The sequence below is a fragment of the Mustela erminea genome, chromosome 6 (genome assembly GCF_009829155.1).
Source record: "Mustela erminea isolate mMusErm1 chromosome 6, mMusErm1.Pri, whole genome shotgun sequence".
In the NCBI taxonomy this organism is placed as follows: Eukaryota; Metazoa; Chordata; class Mammalia; order Carnivora; family Mustelidae; genus Mustela; species Mustela erminea.
In genome coordinates this window covers 125,966,600-125,986,224 of record NC_045619.1, presented here as the reverse complement: position 1 = coordinate 125,986,224, position 19,625 = coordinate 125,966,600, and the positions used below count along the sequence as shown (strand labels likewise).

The 19,625-nt window shown below is 37.5% G+C and overlaps 1 long non-coding RNA gene and 1 pseudogene across 4 annotated transcripts in view; one reads left to right on the top strand and one right to left on the bottom strand.

Annotated features, from left to right (window-relative positions):
* LOC116594322 overlaps positions 1 to 19,625 on the top strand; it is a 191,652-nt gene that overhangs the window by 82,724 nt on the left and 89,303 nt on the right. The window lies entirely within an intron of this gene.
* LOC116594320 lies at positions 7,597 to 8,573 on the bottom strand (annotated as a pseudogene).

The window sequence follows — 19,625 nt, the reverse complement described above, 5'->3', positions numbered from 1 at the left end:
AAGAGTTTATCAATTTTGATTTTCTTTTTAAAGAACCAGCTCTTGGTTTCATTGATTTTTTTTAATCGTTATTTTATTTTATTTTTTTTTAAGATTTAATTTATTTATTTGACAGAGAGAGATCACAGGTAGGTAGGCTGGCAGAGAGAGAGAGAGAGAGAGAGAGAGGGAAGCAGGCTCCCCGCCGAGCAAAGAGCCTGATGTGGGACTCGATCCCAGGACCCTGAGATCATGACCTGAGCCGAAGGCAGTGGCTTAACCCACTGAGCCACCCAGGCGCCCCTAAATTGTTATTTTAGTTTCTATCTCATTTCTACTCTGATCTTTATTATTTCCTTCCTTTTACTCACCTTGGGCTTTGGTTGTTGCTCTCTTTGTGGTTCCTTTCAATGTGAGTTTAGACTTTTTATTGGAATTTTTTCCTTTTTCTTGAGGTAGGCCAGTATTGCTACATATTTCCCTCTTAGAAGTGCTTTTGCTGCATCCCACTGACTTTGGACCCTTCTATTTTCATTTTCCTTTGTCCCCTTGTATTTTTTATTTCTTTTTTTTTATATTGTGTTATGTTAGCCCCCAGATAGTATGTCATTAGCTTTTGATGCCATGGTTTATTATTTGCATATAACACCTAGTGCTAATTACTTTTTTGATTGTTTGATTGACCCATAGGTTGTTTAATATCATGTTGTTTAGCCTCCATGTGTTTGTATTTTTTCCAGGTTTTTTCTCTGATTTATTTCTAGTCTCAGTATCACTGATTAGAAAAGTTGCATGGTATAATTTTGATCTTAAATTTATTGAGGCTTGTTTTGTGACCTAATGTGATTTGTCTTGGAGAATGTTACATGTGCACTTGAAAAGAATATGTATTCTGTTGTTTTTGGATGGAATGTTCTGTTTATATATTCGTCATAGGCAGCTAGTCATTCAAAGACACTGTTTTTTTACTGAGTTTCTGCCTTGATGATCTATCCATTATGGGGTGTTAACGTTTCCTACTATAATTGTATTAAAATCAGTTTCTTTCTTTATGTTCATTAATATTTATGTATTTAGGTGCTCCAGTGTTGGGTGCATAGATATTTATAATCATTATAATCACTTGTTGAATTAATCTTTTATCATTATGTAATGCCCTTTTTTGTCTCTTGCTACAATCTTTGTTTTAAAGTCTATTTGGTCTGATATAAGTATTCCTACTTAAGCTTTTTTTCACTTTCATGTGCATGGGAAACATTTTTCCATTTCTTCACTTTCAGTCTGTATGTGTCTTTAGGCCTAAGGTGATTCTCTTTTAGGCAGAATATAGATGGGTCTTTTTTTTTTAATCCATTCTGCCAGCCTGTCTTTTGACTGGAGCATTTAAACCATTTACATTTAAAATAACTATTGATATGTATGTACATATTGCCATTTTGTTAGTTGTTTTCCAAGTTGTTTTTGTAGTTCTCAGTTCCTTTCTTCTTCTTTTGCTTTCTCTTTTGTGATTGATGAATTTCTGCTGTGTTATGTTTCATTTTCTTTCTCTTTCTTTTTTGTGTGTCTAGAATAGGTTTTGGGTTTGTGGTTACCATGTGGTTCATATATAATATCCTAAGTATATAGCAGTCTATTTTAAGTACATAGCAGTCATTGAAGTTCAAAACACATTCTTAAAAAAAAAAAAAAAAAAACTCTTTATTTTTTTTCTTCCTTCCTCCAGGTTTTATGATGTATATGCCATCATATTTTACATTTTTATATTCATAATTCTCTTAGATCTAATTATGGCCATTTATTTCCTACCTCTTAAAGAAGTCCCTTTAATATTTCTTATAAGTCTGGTTTAGTGGTGATAAAATTTATCTTTTGTTTGTCTGAGAAAATCTTTATCTCTTATTCAAATATGAATGATAATTTTGCCCAGTAGAGTGTTCTTTGTTGTAGATTTTTTCCTTTCAGTACTTTGAATATATCATGCCACTCTCTTAGGGCTGAAAAATCTGCTGATAGCTTCACAGGTTTTCCCTTGTAGGTAACATTTTGCTTCTTTCTTGCTGCTTTTAAAATTCTCTCTTTATCTTTAGCCTTTAACATTTTAATTATTATATGGTGGTGTGGACCTCCCCAGTTTCATCTTCCTTGGAGCTATCTGTGTTTCTTGGACCTGGAAGTCTATTTTCTTCCCTAGGTTAAGGAAGTTTTCAGTTATGATTTATTCAAGTAAGTTTTCTACCCCTTTCTCTCTTTTTGTCCTTTTCTGGAACATTTATAATGTGAATGTTTGTTCACTTGATGTTACCCAACAGATCTCTTAACCTATCCTCATTTCTAAAATCCTTTTCTCTTTTTACTGTCTAACTTAAGTGCTTTCTATTACCCTGTCTTCCAGATTGCTGATATTTCTTCAGTATCTGCTAGTTTGCTGTTGATTCCCTCTAGTGTGTTTATTTCAGTTATTGAATTCTTCAACCCTGATTGGTTCTTTTTAATACTTTCTGTCTCTATTGAAAGTCTCACTGAGTTCATCCTCTCTTCTCTCCAGCTTGATGAGCATCTTTAGGATCATTGCTTTAAATTTCATGTCAGGCATATTACTAATTTCTGTTTCACTTAGTTCTTTTTCAGAGGTTTTTGTCTTATTCTTTCTTTTAGAACATAATCTTTTGTCTCCCTATTTTGCTTGACCTTCTGTGTTTGTTTCTATGGATTAGACAGAAGAGCTACTGCTCTTAAACTTGAAGGAATGGTCTTGTGTATGATCATCCTCTATGTAGACTGTGTGTGGTTGGGGACTTTTGCTGCCTGCCTGGTACTGTGCCAGGCAAGGGCTGGGGTCCTGGGCTTTCCACACAGTGGGCACTTTGTCAGGAAGGCTAAAGCTGAAGTGGGTGCTGATGAGACATTCATTGATTTTTCAAATGTTGAACCAGCTCTGCATACCTGGCATCAACCGTACTTGGTTGTGGGGTGTATAACTTTTTTTATACATGGTAGGAATGAATTTGCTAATGTCTTTTTGAGGATTTGTGTATTTGTATTCATGAAAAAATACTGGTTTGTAGTTATCCTTTTTCATGATGTCTCTGGCTTTGTTTTTAAGGTAATGTTGGCTTCATAAAATGAGTTAGAAAGTATTCCTTCTGCTTTATTTTCTGGAAGAGATTGTAGAGAATTGTTATAATTCCTTCCCTAAATGCTTGGTAGAATTCACCAATGAATTCATCTGTGCCTTTCTGTTTGACAGGCATTAATTATTGATTCAGTTTCTTTAGTAGATACAGTCCTATTTAAGTAACATATTTCTCCTTGATGAGTTTTAGTAGATGTATCATTTAAGATTTTGGTCCATTTCATCTATATTACCAAATTGTAGGCATAAATGTGTTCATAATTTTTTTTATTGTCTGTTTTATGTCCATGGGATCAAAGATCAGCTCCTCTTTCATTTCTGACATTAGTAATTTGTGTCTTTTCTCATTCTTAGTTGGCCTGGCTAGATGTGAAACATACTGCTGCTTGACTGGTACTGAATTCCTTAAAATTTTCTTCTAGAAACAGTTCTTTCCTTCAGTTCAGTAAAGACATTATTTTTTAAAGCAAGCATGTAGAAATTCCCTCTTGTGGAACGCTCAAAGAAGGGAGTGATCAGCAGAGCCACTTTCTAGGCCATAACATAATTCCTGAGGTATACAAAGGCTGCTGCACTATCAGGACATTGAAATTCTGATGAGGCTGGAACCATATTCCAAATTTTACAGGATAATTTTATTGGATTCTAGAGTGTGGCATTTTTCTATATTTCATTCTTTTTTTTTTTTTTTTTTTTTTTTGCATGGTTCTAAAGAGAAGTTGTAATGAAAAAGAGTGACATTCTTATATTTGGTCTTTCATAGTAAGGCTTTTCCCTCCTTTGGCATCTTTCAAATTTTTCTCTTTGTCTTTATTTTTCTGTGGTTTGGATATATGCCAAGGTGTTGTTTTTTAAATTTTATTTTATTTTATTTTTCAGTGTTCCAAGATTCATTGTTTACGCACCACACCCAGTGCTCCATGCAATACATGCCCTCCTTAATAGCCACCACCAGGCTCACCCAACCCCCCCCTCAAACACAACCCTCCTCCCCTCCAAAACCCTCAGTTTGTTTCTCAAAGTCCACAGTCTCTCATGGTTCATCTCCCCCTCCGATTTCTCACAACTCACTTCTCTCTGACTTCCAATGTCCTCCATGTTATTCCTTATGCTCCATAAGTAAGTGAAACCATATGATAATTGAGTCTGTCTGCTTAGCTTATTTCACTCAGCATAATCTCTTCCAGTCCCGTCCATGCTGATACAAAAGTTTGGTATTCAGTGTAGATTTTTTGATATTTATCCTGCTTGCTGTTATCTGAGCTTCCTGGGTCTGTGGTTTAGTGTCTATCATTAATTTTGGAAACTCTTGGTCATTATTGCTTCACATATTTCTTCAATTATTTTTTCTCTTCTCCTTCTTATTCCCATTATGCATATATTACACATTTTATAATTGTCTCAAGTTGTTGGGTATTCTGCTTTTTCATTTATTTTTCTCATTGCATTTCAGTTTTGGAAGTTTCTATTAATATTTCTTCAGTATCTTTGATTATTTCCTTAGTAGTATCCAGTCTGTTGATGAGCCCATCAGAGGCATTCTTCATTTCTATTGTGGTGTTTCTAATTTCCAGCATGTCCTTTTGATTCTTGGTTTGAGTCTCTTATCTGTCTGCTTACATGAACCATGTACTTGCATCTTGCCCACTTTTTCCACTGAAACTCTTGTCATATTAATGATAGTTGTTTTCATTTCCAGTCTGATCATTCCAACATCTCTGCCACATTTGAGTCTGGTTTTGGTGCCCTCTCTGTCCCTTAAAATGTTTTTGGTTGAAAGCCAGGCATGATATACTGTATAAAAGGAACTAAGGTGAATAGGAGTCTAACATGAGCCTTTATGGTTATGTGGTTAGGGGTTAGGCTGTGTTTACTTCTTGCTGTGGCCCTTTGTATCATAGGCAAAAATTTCCTTTGGTGTTTTTGTTTTGGTCTCCGCTGTTTTCCTTGGATTTCCCTAGACACTTTTCTTAAGTAAGATCTGAGATACACAGTTCTTTCTGTTATATCCCCCTCTTATTATGCAGAAGCCCTTCTGATGAAATGATAAGATGTTTAGGGGAGGGGAAGGATTCTCTAGTCTATGATCAGGTATCAGTCTTTTAGAGAGTCTGTGCCTCTGGTTGTGATCTCAGTTTTGGATTTTGTTGTTGTTGTTGTTGTTTGTTTCCTCTTTTGGTGAGATAGGAAGGCTAGAGTAGACTGGAGTTAGATATTTGCCTTCTCCTATATTGGTTAGACTGATAAAACCCTGGTTAGTTAGGCTCTGGTACAATAGCTTATCTTGAGGGCAGGCCTTGTGAAAAGAAGAACAGAATTATCTAGGCCTACTTCAAAGCGGCTGTTGTTTGCCAGAAGCAAGAGGAGATTTCTCTCCAGTTTTCACTGAGAGTCTGGTAAGCCTCACAAAACTTTGGAGGCCTTCCTAAAGTTGGATCACCGTATGATTTTTAACTCTCAAACTTGCCTGCGCTGAGCCTCCAGCAATTCATCAATTACAGATTAAGTTTTCCCATTATTGTTCTGGTCCTTGTAGAAGTTTCTGCTCCTGGGATTCTGCTCTGATAAGTTGTGATTGTCTGTATCTAACTGTCTGTTCAGTTGGAAGAGGGGTGTTGCAGTGACCTCAATCCCATGGGGGGGATCTAAGAAGAATAGTTGATTTTTAGTTTGTCCAGGATTTTTCTTATTGTGAGGTCATAAGTGAAGACTTCCAAGCTCCTTACATGCTAGACTGGAAACTGGAAATCCTTTGCTTTAATTTTCCTATATTACTGTAATTGTGCTTTATTTACATTCTAGACTATGGGATGGCTTACAAAACTGATTGTGTGCAGGTTTTTGAAATGGAAATTAGATGCTAAATCTATGAAGAGAATGAAACAAGAATGCTCTTCATATTGGCTATTATAATTCCTGTGCACTACTCTAGACCAGGGATTTCCTGCTACTGAAATCAAAAGAGACAATTATCATAGTTACACAGTTATTTCTACCTTGCCGAGTAAGCATATCAGTTTTTGAATAAAGACAATATTCTCCTGCTTCTAAATTCTAAAGTAAAAATTCCACATGGGATAAACAAATGAAGCATTGAGCAACAGACATGTAACAGATACTGTTTTTAGCAATCAGCAGATATATATGTTATTTTACACAGCCCTTTTCCATGATGACTTCTAGTAAGAGCTGACATTAATGTCTGACTCAGTGAAGGTGATTCTGAGAAGGTTCATTTTAATATGCTCTACCTAAACATTGGTATAAATGACACCAGGGTAGAACTTTTCAGTCTCAAAGAGTGAGTCAATGGTGTGGGAGTCTACCTTTATTAAATTTAATTTTTTTCTGTTGGACTTTAGTAGTTGTTGGGTGTTAGCTGGGGCCCAATACAGACACATTTTTTACTGAACACATTCCTAATTGACTACAAAATAAAATATATCAGTTAGCAGATGGAGGTTGCAAATACCACCTTCGTTACTTGTGTGGCTAATTTTGGAAAATGTGACTTTTAAGTATTGGGCAAGAGGGCTCTCCACTGCTGAACCCCAGAAACAGACTGACGCCTCTACACATTATCAGGCAGCACTGGAGCAAAGAAGGCCCTTCACAAAAGGCTTAGGAGAAACAGAATACTTGCTCTTTTCCCAAGTGAAAGTGAAGGAGTCTAGCTTATGCATACTCAGTTTCTTCTTCCAGATTCTCCAGTAAGATTAGCTAAGTATGGCAGAGAAAAGTCAAGATGTTTTGTCATTGAGATTCTTCTACTGGAAGGAAACATGGGGAGTAGGGAAGAAGCATTCACAAAACTACTCTCTGAATAGGTGATTCAAGGCCGTACTCTTTGGCAAGAGCTTTAAAGCAATGGTTGCTGATTAAAGACATATTCATAATCTTAGTAACACTTGTGGATGTCATATCCGTGTTTCTTTTTTTTTTTTCACTGTACAAAGTTTATTTGTATTTCAGTTGGTATGTCAGTTGGTTACATTGTTTATATCTAGATCTTTCTTTTTCTATTATGTTTCTATGTATACTGTATTCTGATACACATAGGATACAAAAAAGAGATCCTTTAGAACAGCAATATTGAATTTATCTATTAGATTCCAGGATGTGATTGACTGGAGAAAAAAAAGTTGGGCTGACATGTTGGGTGAAGGGGTCAGAAGTTCTATAACACACAGTAAAGACTCATCTGGAATGAAGAATAACTACAGCATATGCAACATTGGAGTGGTGCCTTGAGGTGGTAGAACTATTTTACGGGAACCAATTTAGAACAACACAAGATAGGGATCACCCAGTATCAGGTTATAGATGTAGGGTTTCCTACTTACAACTTTGGGAAATCGGTATTTTTTCCTAGGCCTCTTACTATTACTACTTGAGTAACATATCAGATAATAAGGACAATATACACAGTCTCCAACTAAAATCGTCTAGACAGTGAAGTAGTATAACATTAGAAAACTTTAACACTACAGCTGTTTTTGGATCCCTCAAAGTGTATCTGCACTTTTCTTCAAATGGGTATCTTCCTCAGGGGTCAAACTCACCTTTACAATGTCTGAGATTCTGTTCTGTCTCAAGATGCAAGGAACCATAAGGAAGACATCATCTTTTATTCCATAGTGATCCTTAATCATTGTGGAAATTGGATGCATCCAACCTAAGATTCTTCATTACACTTTCTGCCAAGTCTGCCACAGACAACCCAGTGGCCCGGGATGTGTAGCCTTTCACTTTGATCCCCTCATAGGCACTATCAACCGCCTGTCTGTGAACCTTTTTCCACTGTTCCTTATCTGCTTCTGTGCCTAAGAGTGCAGATTCTTCAGGAAAACACCAGCAACATTTATTCTATTCCATACAGGTACTCTATCTAGAGTCTCCATGCTCCCCAAGTACCCACCCGTGACAGCTTAATGGTTAAACTTCATTAGCTAATGGAACTGGGCTGAATCCAGATTGCAACCACTTCCAATAACACAGTTTTGGGGAAATCTACTTATCTTCTAAGCCACATAGGTCAAGATATCCACTGGGATGGAAACAACAAGCAACTTACAGTTTGGGCTATATTTTACAATATTAAGGATGTTGACTTTAAAGATGCTCACATTATGCTGGATCAAATTAGGATGGCTTTCTCCCTCTTGCTGACATGCCCCATCTGTGATAACCAGCTTAGAGTTTGCAGTCACGTTATAGTGTTTGCCAGAGACAATTTTTGGTGTTCTAAGGAAAAGACTGCTATGTTGGAGAACTATCATCTCTCCCTACAGTTTGTCTTCCATGACATCAACAAGAGCAAGTTCATCTGCCAAGTCCTTCATTTAGATGCTGACAGTACCAGCCCCAACAATTGTAATCTTATTCTGGCAATATAGTCCTCCTTAAGAAGATTCTGAATCAGCTGATCATGAAGAGTTGCCATGTTCGACTTTGAACCAAAAGGAATTGGCAGTGCATGTTTGGTGGGTGTTGGTGGCATGTGGCATTGGGTCTGGACTTGGTGGCTGTGGCTTCAATAATCTGTTATATCTGCATTTCTGTTATGAAAGTTGAGAGGTTTAAGCAGTTGGTTACTCAGATGGAGTGCCACCCCACCTTGGCTTGAGTGTGTAGGCAGGATTACCTGTGAGCAAAACAGAATCCCTCTTAAAGAAGCATGAGCTAGTGTTTGATTGAGACTCCATACTTCTACACTGTAATGCATAAACAAAGTGATTTGGGGGCTAGAAAACAATACATTGTCTGCTTTTACATCTGTAAAAAGTGTTCAGTAATACCCAGGGAAATGCCAGATTCTAAGCAGCATAGCTCTTGAAACGAACACCAGGCTATGTAGTAACTGAAAAATGTAACCCCCAGGTAATGAACACATAGACTTCCTGAATCAAGTAAACAGGGAATTTAGAGTTCTGAAATAAAATTCATTTTTGGAATAGTTGGAAGTTTTGTGGAAAAATATGTTTGATTTTGAAGGGAAAGATGAGAAATCAAGATAATAGTTATATAAGGTATACTTTTTGATTTGCTGCCAAAATATTAACCAAACTATGTCTTATTAAACAACTCAGTAATTTAATGGATTAAGGTAATTAACCACAATCAAGTTTTAGTATCATAACTATATCACAAACAAGGATTGGAAAGTATGCATAGTAGTAAGTGGTCTGAGCCCCTTCTGAGCCCCTTCAGAGTTGAACTTGGGCAGGGTTGCCCAGAGCAGAATTTCCATCTTCTTAGCTTCCTTCCAAGGGTTCCACTGGGAGCTTGATAAGAGCAGCTAAAAAGTGTGAGTAAATGTTACACCTCCATTTCTCTAAACAAAAGGATTTAATTATACTCAATTATATGCGTAATTCACACATCTTTGATTGTTCTTTCTTAGCCCCTTTCAATATTGCTTTGACTGCTAATTATAACTTGGTTTGAGTAGAGGAGAAAGATTTATGCAGGGCAAACATATTGAGTATCTTTGTCTTTACTTAATAAATATGCCTCTAATGTATCCAGTAATTAGAGGAGACTGTATATAAAATATGTATACCATAGAAGAAGGAGATTTGGACAACAATAATTTCATAAAGTTAGCAATAGTCACTATTATTATACGCTTACTGGCCCATGATCAATTGAATTCTTATATCTTCATGATTGTTGGGGGTGCCATAGGTTACATTGTTTCAGAATCTGCATTGATTGAAATTAGCTGAAGGCTAAATTCTTTACTAGGTAAAGGAAAGAAGAGAACTGGTGTTTTCTTGTTTTCTGCTGAATTCCCATTATCTATAGATCCTACTCACTGTCCCCAAACTTACGTACCTTAAAGCCAGATTTTATACCATTCATCTGCTAAAGATCCTTAGATAGCTCTCTATTATCCATAGAATAACTCCTACAAAAGCAAATTTTGTGAGAGAATTCAAGGCCTTTCATAATTTGGCCTGATTTTATCTTTATAGACTGAACATTTTTATTAGTGTGTAGTCATATTAATCAGAGGCTTTTCTTCAAACACTGTGTGTTTCCCCTTATCTGCTGTTGTTTGCTCAATCAATTCTGTGTGTATGTGTGTGTGTGTGTGTGTGCTCCCCCAAACTTAGAAAAATACTTCATAAATGAAAGGATTTTGAAAAAGAATCTTAAAAAATGGAAGGAAGGAAAAGACTTAGGAATTTTTTTTCCTTTATTTTTTTTTAAATTGAAGTATAGTTAACACACAATGTTACATTGTTACACAATGTTACATTAGTTTCAGGTGTATGACATAGTGATCTGACAAGTTTATACACTATGCTTTGCTCATCACAAGTGTAGCTACCATCTGTCACCATAGAACATAATTACGATACCATTGGCTATATTCCCTATGCTGTATCTTTTATTACTGTGACTTATTCATTCCATAACTGGAAGCCAGAATCTCTCACTCCCTTTCACCCATTTTGCACCCCCTCTCCCCTGGCAACCACCAGTTTGTTCTCTGTATTTATGGCTCTGCTTCTGCTTTTTGTTTGTTTGTTTGTTCTTTTGTTTTTTAAATTCCACATGTAAGTGAAATCATATGGTATTTGTCTTTCTCTCACCTAATTCATTTTAGAATGCCCTCTAGGCCCATTTATGTTGTTGCAGATGGCAAGATCTCATTATTTTTAATGACTAATATTCATATATATATATAGATGAATGGATAAAGAAGATACATATGTATATATACCGTATCTTCTTTATCCATTCATCTATCAATGGACACTTGGGTTGCTCCCATATCTTGGCTATTATAAATAATGCTGGATTAACATAGGGTGCATATATCTTTTCAAATTACTGTTTTATTTTCTTTGGTAAATACCCAGTAGTGGGACTACTGGATTATATGGTATTTCTATTTTTAATTTTTTTGTGGGACCTCCATATTGTTTTCCATAATGACTGCATCAGTTTATATTTCCAACAGCAGCACACAATGGTTTATTTCTTTCCACATCACTGCCAACACTTTTCATTAGTTTTCTTTTTGATTCTAGCCATTTTGACAGGCATAAAGTGATTTCTCATTATAGTTTTGATTTGTATTTCCCTCATGACAAACATCTTTTCATGTGTCTTTTGGCCGTCTTTGTGTTTTTTTTGAAAAAAATGTTTACTCAAGTCCTCTGCCTATTTTTAATTGGATTATTATTTTTTTGGGGGGGTGTCAAGTTGTATGAGTTCTTTATATATTTTGGATAACCCCTTATTGGATATGTGACTTGCAAATATCTTTTCCCAGTCAGTAGGTTGCCTTGTTTTGTTAATGGTTAATGGTTAATGGTTTCTTTGCTCTGCATAAGATTTTTAATTTTGATGTAATCCCAATAGTTTATTTTTGCTTTCATTTCCTGAGGAATACATGTCTGAGGATACAAGTCTAGAAAAGTGTTATTGTAGCCAATATCAAATAGATTAATGCTTATGTTTTCTTCTGGGAGTTTTATGATTTTAGGTCTCACATTTAGGTTCTTAACCCATTTTGAGTTTAATTTTGTGTATGGTGTAAGAAAATTGTCCAGTTTCTTTCTTTTGTATACAGCTGTGCAATTTGTCCAGCACTATTTATTGAAGAGACTATCTTTTCTGCATTGTATATTCTTGCCTCCTTTGCCATAGATTGATTGATCATATAAGCGCAGAGTTATTTCTGGGCTCTCTATTCCGTTCCATTGATCTATGGGTCTGTTTTTGTGCCAGTACCATACTGTTTTGATTACTACAGCTTTGTTGTGTGTCTTAAAATCTGGGATTGGGATACCTCCAGCTTTGTTCTACATTGCTTTGGCTATGTGGGGTCTTCTGCGGTTCCATACAAATTTTAGTATTATTTCTTACAGTTTTGTGAAAAATACTGTTGGTATTTTGATAGAGATTTTATTGAACCTATGGATTGCTTTGGGTAGTGTGGACAGCTCAATCAATTCTTTATGAATTGTAGCATAGTATTTACAGGCATGGTCTCTGTGTTTCACACTTTGTTCTACTGCTTAGTAGTTGAGCAATCTTGAACAAGTTTCTTAATCTATCAGTGCCTCCATGTATGCATCAATAAAATGGAGCTAATAATATTGCCTCATAATGTTGTCACAAGAATTATGTGAAATAATGCATATAGATTGCTCAAAGCAGTGTTTGACTCATGGTAAGCATGTGGTGGTGGTGGTGGCTGTAGCAGTGGTGATGTTGACTAGAATATCTCGAAAATCTACTTATTAAGGACTTTACTTATTCTAGGTCAATTCAGTTCCACCTTTTCTAAGAAGCCATCTCTCCCTTCCCCACACTTCCAGTTTGTATTTAAGCTAACTAAAATACATGTTGGAGTGATGATACTTAGGAGATCAGAAGTAGAGCTATCTAGCTTCATGAAGTAATAGAGTTTTGACTGAAAAATTTGAATGCAGTGATCATTAATGTAGGAGAGAGAGGAATGGTCAATGGTAAGTGAGGAAGAAGATGCAGTTATATGATAGGAAAAGGCAGATTATTTATGGGAAAATGCCATGAGTTTTGTTTGGCTATATGGAGTCATTCAAGGAGAGATATGATTCTGGTGCTGGGGAAACAGGAGAGGATTGGAGAGATAATTTTTTGTTGTGTTGTGAAATTCCAGTGAACAGGTTTTAAGAAATCTTTCCCATTATTCCATTACCTATCTTTTTTAATTTTTATACTTATGTGCAACACATTTTGTAAGTAGGCTCCAAGCCTACTGCAGGGCTTGAACTCACAACATTGAGATCAAGTCCTGAATAGATCAAAAGTCAGATGCTTCTTCGTTGCATGTTTATAGCAGCAATGTCCACAATAGCCAGATTATGGAAAGAACCTAGAAGTTCATCAACAAACGAATGGATAGGGCGCCTGGGTGGCTCAGTGGATTAAGCCACTGCCTTTGGCTCAGGTCATGATCTCAGGGTCCTGAGATGGAGCCCTGCATCGGGTTCTGTGCTCAGCAGGGAGCCTGCTTCCTCCTCTCTCTCTGCCTGACTCTCCGCCTACTTGTGATCTCTCTTTCTCTGTCAAATAAATAAATAAAATCTTTAAAAAAAAATGGATAAAGAAGATGTGATACATACACACACACACACACACACACACACACATACATACACAATGGAATACTAAGCAGCCATCAAAAGAAATGAAATCTTGCCATTTGCAATGACATGGATAGAACTAGAGGGTATTATGCTGTGTCAAATAAGTCAATCAAGGAAAGACAATTATCATGTGATCTCTCTGACTGAGGAATTTGAGAGGCAGGGTAGGAGATTATGGGGAATACAGAAGGAAAAAATGAAACAACACGGGATCAGGAGGGAGACAAACCATAATAAACTCTTAATCTCATGAAACAAACTGAGGGTTGCTGGGGTTGAGGGGTAAGGATAGGGTAGCTGGGTCATGGACACTGGGGAGGGGAGGGTATGTGCTATGGTGAGTGCTTTGAAATGTGACGATTCACAGACCTGTACCCCTGGGGCAAATAATGCATTATATGTTAATTTTAAAAAAAGATGAATGAACCTCAAAGGACTCAAAAACAAAAAAGTCAGATGCTTAATCAAGTGAGCCACCCAGGTGCCTCATGTGTAACACATTTTTATAATAGTATCTTATTTATATGTGTAAGATATTGACATAGTTATCAGGAGGCAAATAAAATCTGTTTTATGGGAAGATGATTCCAAGAAGTTAAAAGAATGGGCCATGTCTCGGGCCATTAGTGGGGAAACCAGAGCATCTTTTTCCAGGTCAATGATGATCAGTTGAGATACTATGGCCTTGATATAGACTGTGTGGTGTTCTATTCAAGTCTAGTGAGCTGGATAAACCATGCTGTGGGCTGCAATAATGCAGCCATATTTTTCATTTAGATTATCTGTAGTACTTCATCTGCATGTTCTTCACTGATTAGAGTAGGATTCCTGTCCTGCTCTAACACTTTTTCAGTCCTGGAGAGATTAAGCTCCATTACAGCCAGAAAGGTTTGATCTCACTCAACTGTAAATAATGAGGACCTTTATCCATAGTAGGCTAAAGCTCTGCTGAATTCCCTAATTAATCCCAGTAAGGCAGCCATATTAAGAAGATTTGTCCATCTGCTGCTTAGACATGGAATGAATTTTTTGCAAGCAAGCCTATATATGAGCACTCTGGGTGGACGCAAACATTTTCCTAATCTTGCTGTGTTCACTGAGCTTCCCTCTTGGTTTTCTTATTTGCACAAGGACTGAGGCTTCCATGAACTTCAACTCAATTGACCAGGGTTGTGACACTTTTCTTCCTAGCCTTGACCATTACTGTCCCCAGAAATTATATCCCCTAAGAACTGGCCAAGATTTTTGTTCTTAACCAGATACACCAGTAACAATCACAACACCATGGTTCTATTGCTATTCTCTGCCCACTAAATTGGACTACCTTTGATACTAGCATAGCACAAGCCTGGATCAATCCTGCGCATTGGGGATCAATACTGAGTCTGGGCTGTTTTTTTGTAGATCATTTTGCCCATTGCAATTAGCCTGCTGCTAATACACCAGCATGCATGGAGTTTGTGTCTGCCCAAGACTCTTGAGCTGAGTGTACCCCTGCTCTATCTGACCCTGAGCTTTCCTCTTTAAAAAATATGTGGGAAGAAAACAAGACATTCTTTTACAGGCTGGTCAAATATTTGGCAGGCGTTTATCTCACTTCAACTCTTTCTCTAATTTTATTTTAACTTATCTTTAGTCAGGATATATAGCAGCCTTTAAACTATTTTAGGTGCAATAGTAGCTTAAAAAAATCTGTTTTATACATCTCAAGTATCTTCAGTTTTCTACAACCATCATTGAAAACCCTTTCTGATGTTTTTAATTCTTTTTGGTTTTGTTGGTAAATGTGACCCTTCAGCCATTTGCATTGTACAGACAAGCTTAATAGGCTGAAATTCTAGGCTTTGAGTCTCCCAGGTGGCTCAATAGAGACTCAAAGAGCCAACACAAGTGCTGACATATACAAGGGATGTGTGTCCCCACTGAGAGCACTACAGTTAGGCACCGTGACTTTTTGCTTGAGGAGCTGCTGATTCAAATGTCTATGAGTTAGCTAGGAATCTTTTGCACTTGAAATGCAATGCTTAGTAAACATTGCCATCACCATTGTCCATCATTATCATCATCACCATGAGCTGACATTCTTCAGGTATAAGTCTATACTTTCATAGATATTATCTTTTAGGACTATATTCTCTATGAATAAAATGCCAAAGGATGGGATTGAATAACCTTATAATAGAGAATGAGTGTTAGCTTTTTATGTACAACTTTGGTTCAGAGGATAAGTGAACCAGGCATCATGGCAGAAGATGTCAGTTCAACATATCAGGGGTGCACTGTGTGGAAGACTACTAGGATCTGGAAACTAGATGGGATGCAGTGCTCCCCAGCCTACTATCTCATTGCAGACCCGGAAAGAGAATTCAGCATCACACATGAAAGCAAGACGACGCACACACCTCATCAGGTTTAACTAGGACTTGCCATGATGGAAGAAGAATAAGGAAAAACAAACCCAACTGTATTTATTAAAGCAAAACGATATGGAGTGCTGCCCACTGTGAGATACTATGCCAGGCAGGTTATACACAGCAACGTATTTATTCCTTCCAAGAACATGCTGATGTAAGAGTTCTGCTTGTCCTTTTTACAGATAAGGAAGCTGAGGCTTGGGTAAAAAGAACACACCGTATATCCTTACCTTCCGAGCAGCAGAGTTGAGCTTCAAACATTTTTTTCCAGAATAAGATTTGCTCAGCAGGGAGCCTGCCCCACCCACCCACCGCTGCCTGCCTCTCTGCCTACTTGTGATCTCTTTCTCTCTGCCAAATAAATAAAAATCTTTTAAAAAAAGAAAAAAAAAGATATAATAATAATAATCATGATAACGATGATGATGATGAACACCATTTGATAGAATAAAAGAAATCTCTGAAAATAACCTATTGGAGAATTAAAACGAAAATTGCTTCTTCAGTAGGGTATGAGAAGACATGGCCCCAGTGACTGGGAAGAGAAGCCATAACAAATAGTCAAGAGGGAATTTTAACAGAGAAAAAGGAAAATGTCACAAAAAGAGACAAAGATGACCAGAATAAATCATCTGACTTTTATATAGATTTGCATCTATTTCTAGACTCTTAATCTGCTATTGTTCTGTCTACCCTGGTGCTAGTACTATAGTCTTCATTGTAACTCTTTACGGCAGAGTTACAGATATATCAATATCTTATAGGGCAAGACTGTCTTCATTATTCTGCAGTATGCATTTATGATTAAAAGTCTTTCTCAGGAGGCGCCTGAGTGGCTCATTGGATTAAGCTTCTGCCTTTGGCTCAGGTCATGATCCTAGGGTCCTGGGATCGAGCCCCGCATTGGACTTTCTGCTTAGCTGGAAGCCTGCTTCCCCCTCTCTCTCTGCCTGCCTCTCTGCCTGATTGTAAGCCCCCCCCCCCCCCGTTAAATAAATAAAGAAAATATTTTTTTTAAAAAGTCTTTCTCGGCAAAATACAACAAAAGGGAACCTTTCCATTCTGATAAAGGATGTCTAGCAAAACCTGCTGCAAACATAAAGTTTAATGGGAAATTTTCAAAGCATGCCCTTTAAAGTTAGGAATAAGACAAGGATGCAAGCTATCACTGCTTCTATTCAATATTGTTGTAGAGGTCTTAGTAAGACCTAAAGAGAACTAAATGAAAAGAGGATTTGAAAAGAAAAAACAAAACTGGCCTCAGATGACATGAGTGAAAGCAAAGGCATTTGGAGAGAATCTATCGATTAACTACAAGAACTAATGTGGGTGCTCACCAACCTTCCTCAGTACAAGATCAAAATATCAAAACCAGTTATATTCTTGTAAATTCAGGAAGCAAAACTTTTCAAAAGCTTCCATTGAGAATAACAACATCAGCTATAAGATGCCCTTGGAGTTTGAGGGGCCAGCTAATACACCCTTACTTCTCCCTCACCTGAGCTTGGAAACAATCGGAAGATGGACAAAGTCAGAAAGAAGGACATCAAAACACAGGCAGAGACTTAAAGAGAGCAAGGGATTGAGATGATAATATCTAGGAAAGAGATTTCGAGTAGAGGGGATAGAGAGTGCCAAGATTCCTAGGTAGGGGCATGTGTGCAAGGTCAGAGCAATAGTACGGAGGCTGGTGTGGCAGGACGGGGGTTGGGGTTTGGGGAAGAAGCAAAGTGGTTGAGGTCAGGGAGGTCAACTGAGGTGGGGAAGGCAGCCGGGGACTCAACGGATCAACAAATCGATAGATCATTTAGGGTCTTGTAAGCTTGGTGAGAGGAAGGTGATAGGAGGGGAGCCTTTTCCTAAGATTTTTTTAAAAGATTTTTTTAATTGGGACGCCTGGGTGGCTCAGTTGGTTAAGCGGCTGCCTTCGGCTCAGGTCATGATCCCAGCGTCCTGGGATCGAGTCCCACATCGGGCTCCTTGCTCGGCAGGGAGCCTGCTTCTCCCTCTGCCTCTGCCTGCCTCTCTGTCTGCCTGTGCTTGCTCGCTCTCTCTCCCTCTATCACTGGCAAATAAATAAATTTTAAAAAAAATCTTAAAAAAAAAAAGATTTTTTTAATTGATTTTAAAAAAATGCATTCATTTGAGAGAGAGAGTGAAAGCATAAACACTGGGGAGGGCCAGAGGAAGAGGGAGAAGCAGGCTTCCCGCTGAGCAGGGAGCCTGACTTGGGGCTCGATCCCAGGACCCCAGAATCATAACCTGAGCTGGCAAGCAGACATTTAATTGACTGAGCCATCCAGGCGATTTTTGGGCAAGAGTGTCATGACCACACTTTTGTCCTAACGGGCTTCTTCTGACTGCTGGAGAATGAACAGTAAGGGGCAAGAGGGGAAGCAGGGGGCCTAGTGAGGAGCTGTCGACGTAGTCCAGGTAAGAGATGGCCACAGCCACAGTTGGATGATAGATGTGAAGATAGTGAGAAATTGTTGTATCAAACATCACACAGTGATTCATGCAAAATACTTAATTTAAATTAACATGAGTGCCAAGAAAGAAAAAAGTTAAAATGCTCAAAATAAACATATTGGGAAAAAAATATTTTGCCATAATCTGGCAAAGAATGAACAGCTTACTTAATACATAAAGAACTCATTATATCTGAGAGAAAACTCAAAGCCCACAGTAATTGTAGTGTCTGTTCTGCTTGCCTTTGTGAAGTAATTGGTATCCACTCACATACCTCAAAACAGATCCCAGACGAGTATGCTGACTTATAAAAATCCAGTGACCTTCAGAGAGGACAGAGAAACTTATCAAAGTGGATAGAATTTATTCACTGGACCAGAAAGGGTTGCACTTCATTTCTGAGAGTCAAAACAAGTCTAAGTACTTAGGAGTTAAAAAAAACCATAAATAGCATATTTTAGTTTAATCTAAAGGGTATAAATAGAATTTTCCATCTAGTTTTTATTGTTGTCATTTAAAAATGTTCCCAGTGGAATCTTTTCTATGTGAAGAATCTGGAAAATGGAAAGGAAGGGGGCACACCCGTATCACTGGGCCCAGCTAGCAGCGCCAGGACAGGCAGAAACAGCACCTTCGATGGAAAGGCACAGGAAAAGCAGATGTGAATAAAGAAGAAAGGGGAATGACAGAAGTCATATGAGGGCTACTCAGCCATGGGGAGAAACTCTTGGGAAACACCCCAGGGACTCTGAGAAATCTTTTTCGGAGATTTTGCTGGAAAGTGACATTGTTACCTTATTAAATCTCCCACTCAAAGAATTATATTTTGAGAAGTAGAGTAAAACACCACTGAAGATAGAGGTCATATTTAGAGAGCTTGATCTTGCAATCCAACAAAGCAAATGCTTGCTCCCTTCTCTAGATGGTTCAAGGGCGTAACTCATGCTGAATGCATCTGTACCTGCCTGGTTACAAAAGGCTTTCTTCGCACTAAAAAAAGGAGCCATGAGGCACATGTAGTGCAGAATCCATTGATGAGTCTAGGGCAGGTTGGGAGCCATAATTAAGTTCTTCTCAGCCTCTGGCTCATCCACTTATTAGCTGTATGAGTACCACAGCAATATAACCCCTTTGTTTTCAGCTTTTTGTTGTTAGTGTTGCCTTTTAAAAATAAATACATCGTGCTTAGAATGCTGTTCTCGAAAAGTCTTTATTATAATAAAATTAGCTGTTGAGAAAAGAGGGGGCCACTTCAGAGTTGCCCTAAAAAAGCCAGTAAACACTCTCTATATGAATATACATATACCTTATAAATAACATATATGTATGTTATATAGAAGCATATATATATATTATCAGGAGAAATGAAATCAAACAGTTTGTGCATCAAGAACCCATCTCTTAAATATCCTTGCAAATCTGCTCTCATCATCTTGAAGGGAATCAAAGTTAACTGTGAACACTGGTGTTTATTTCCTA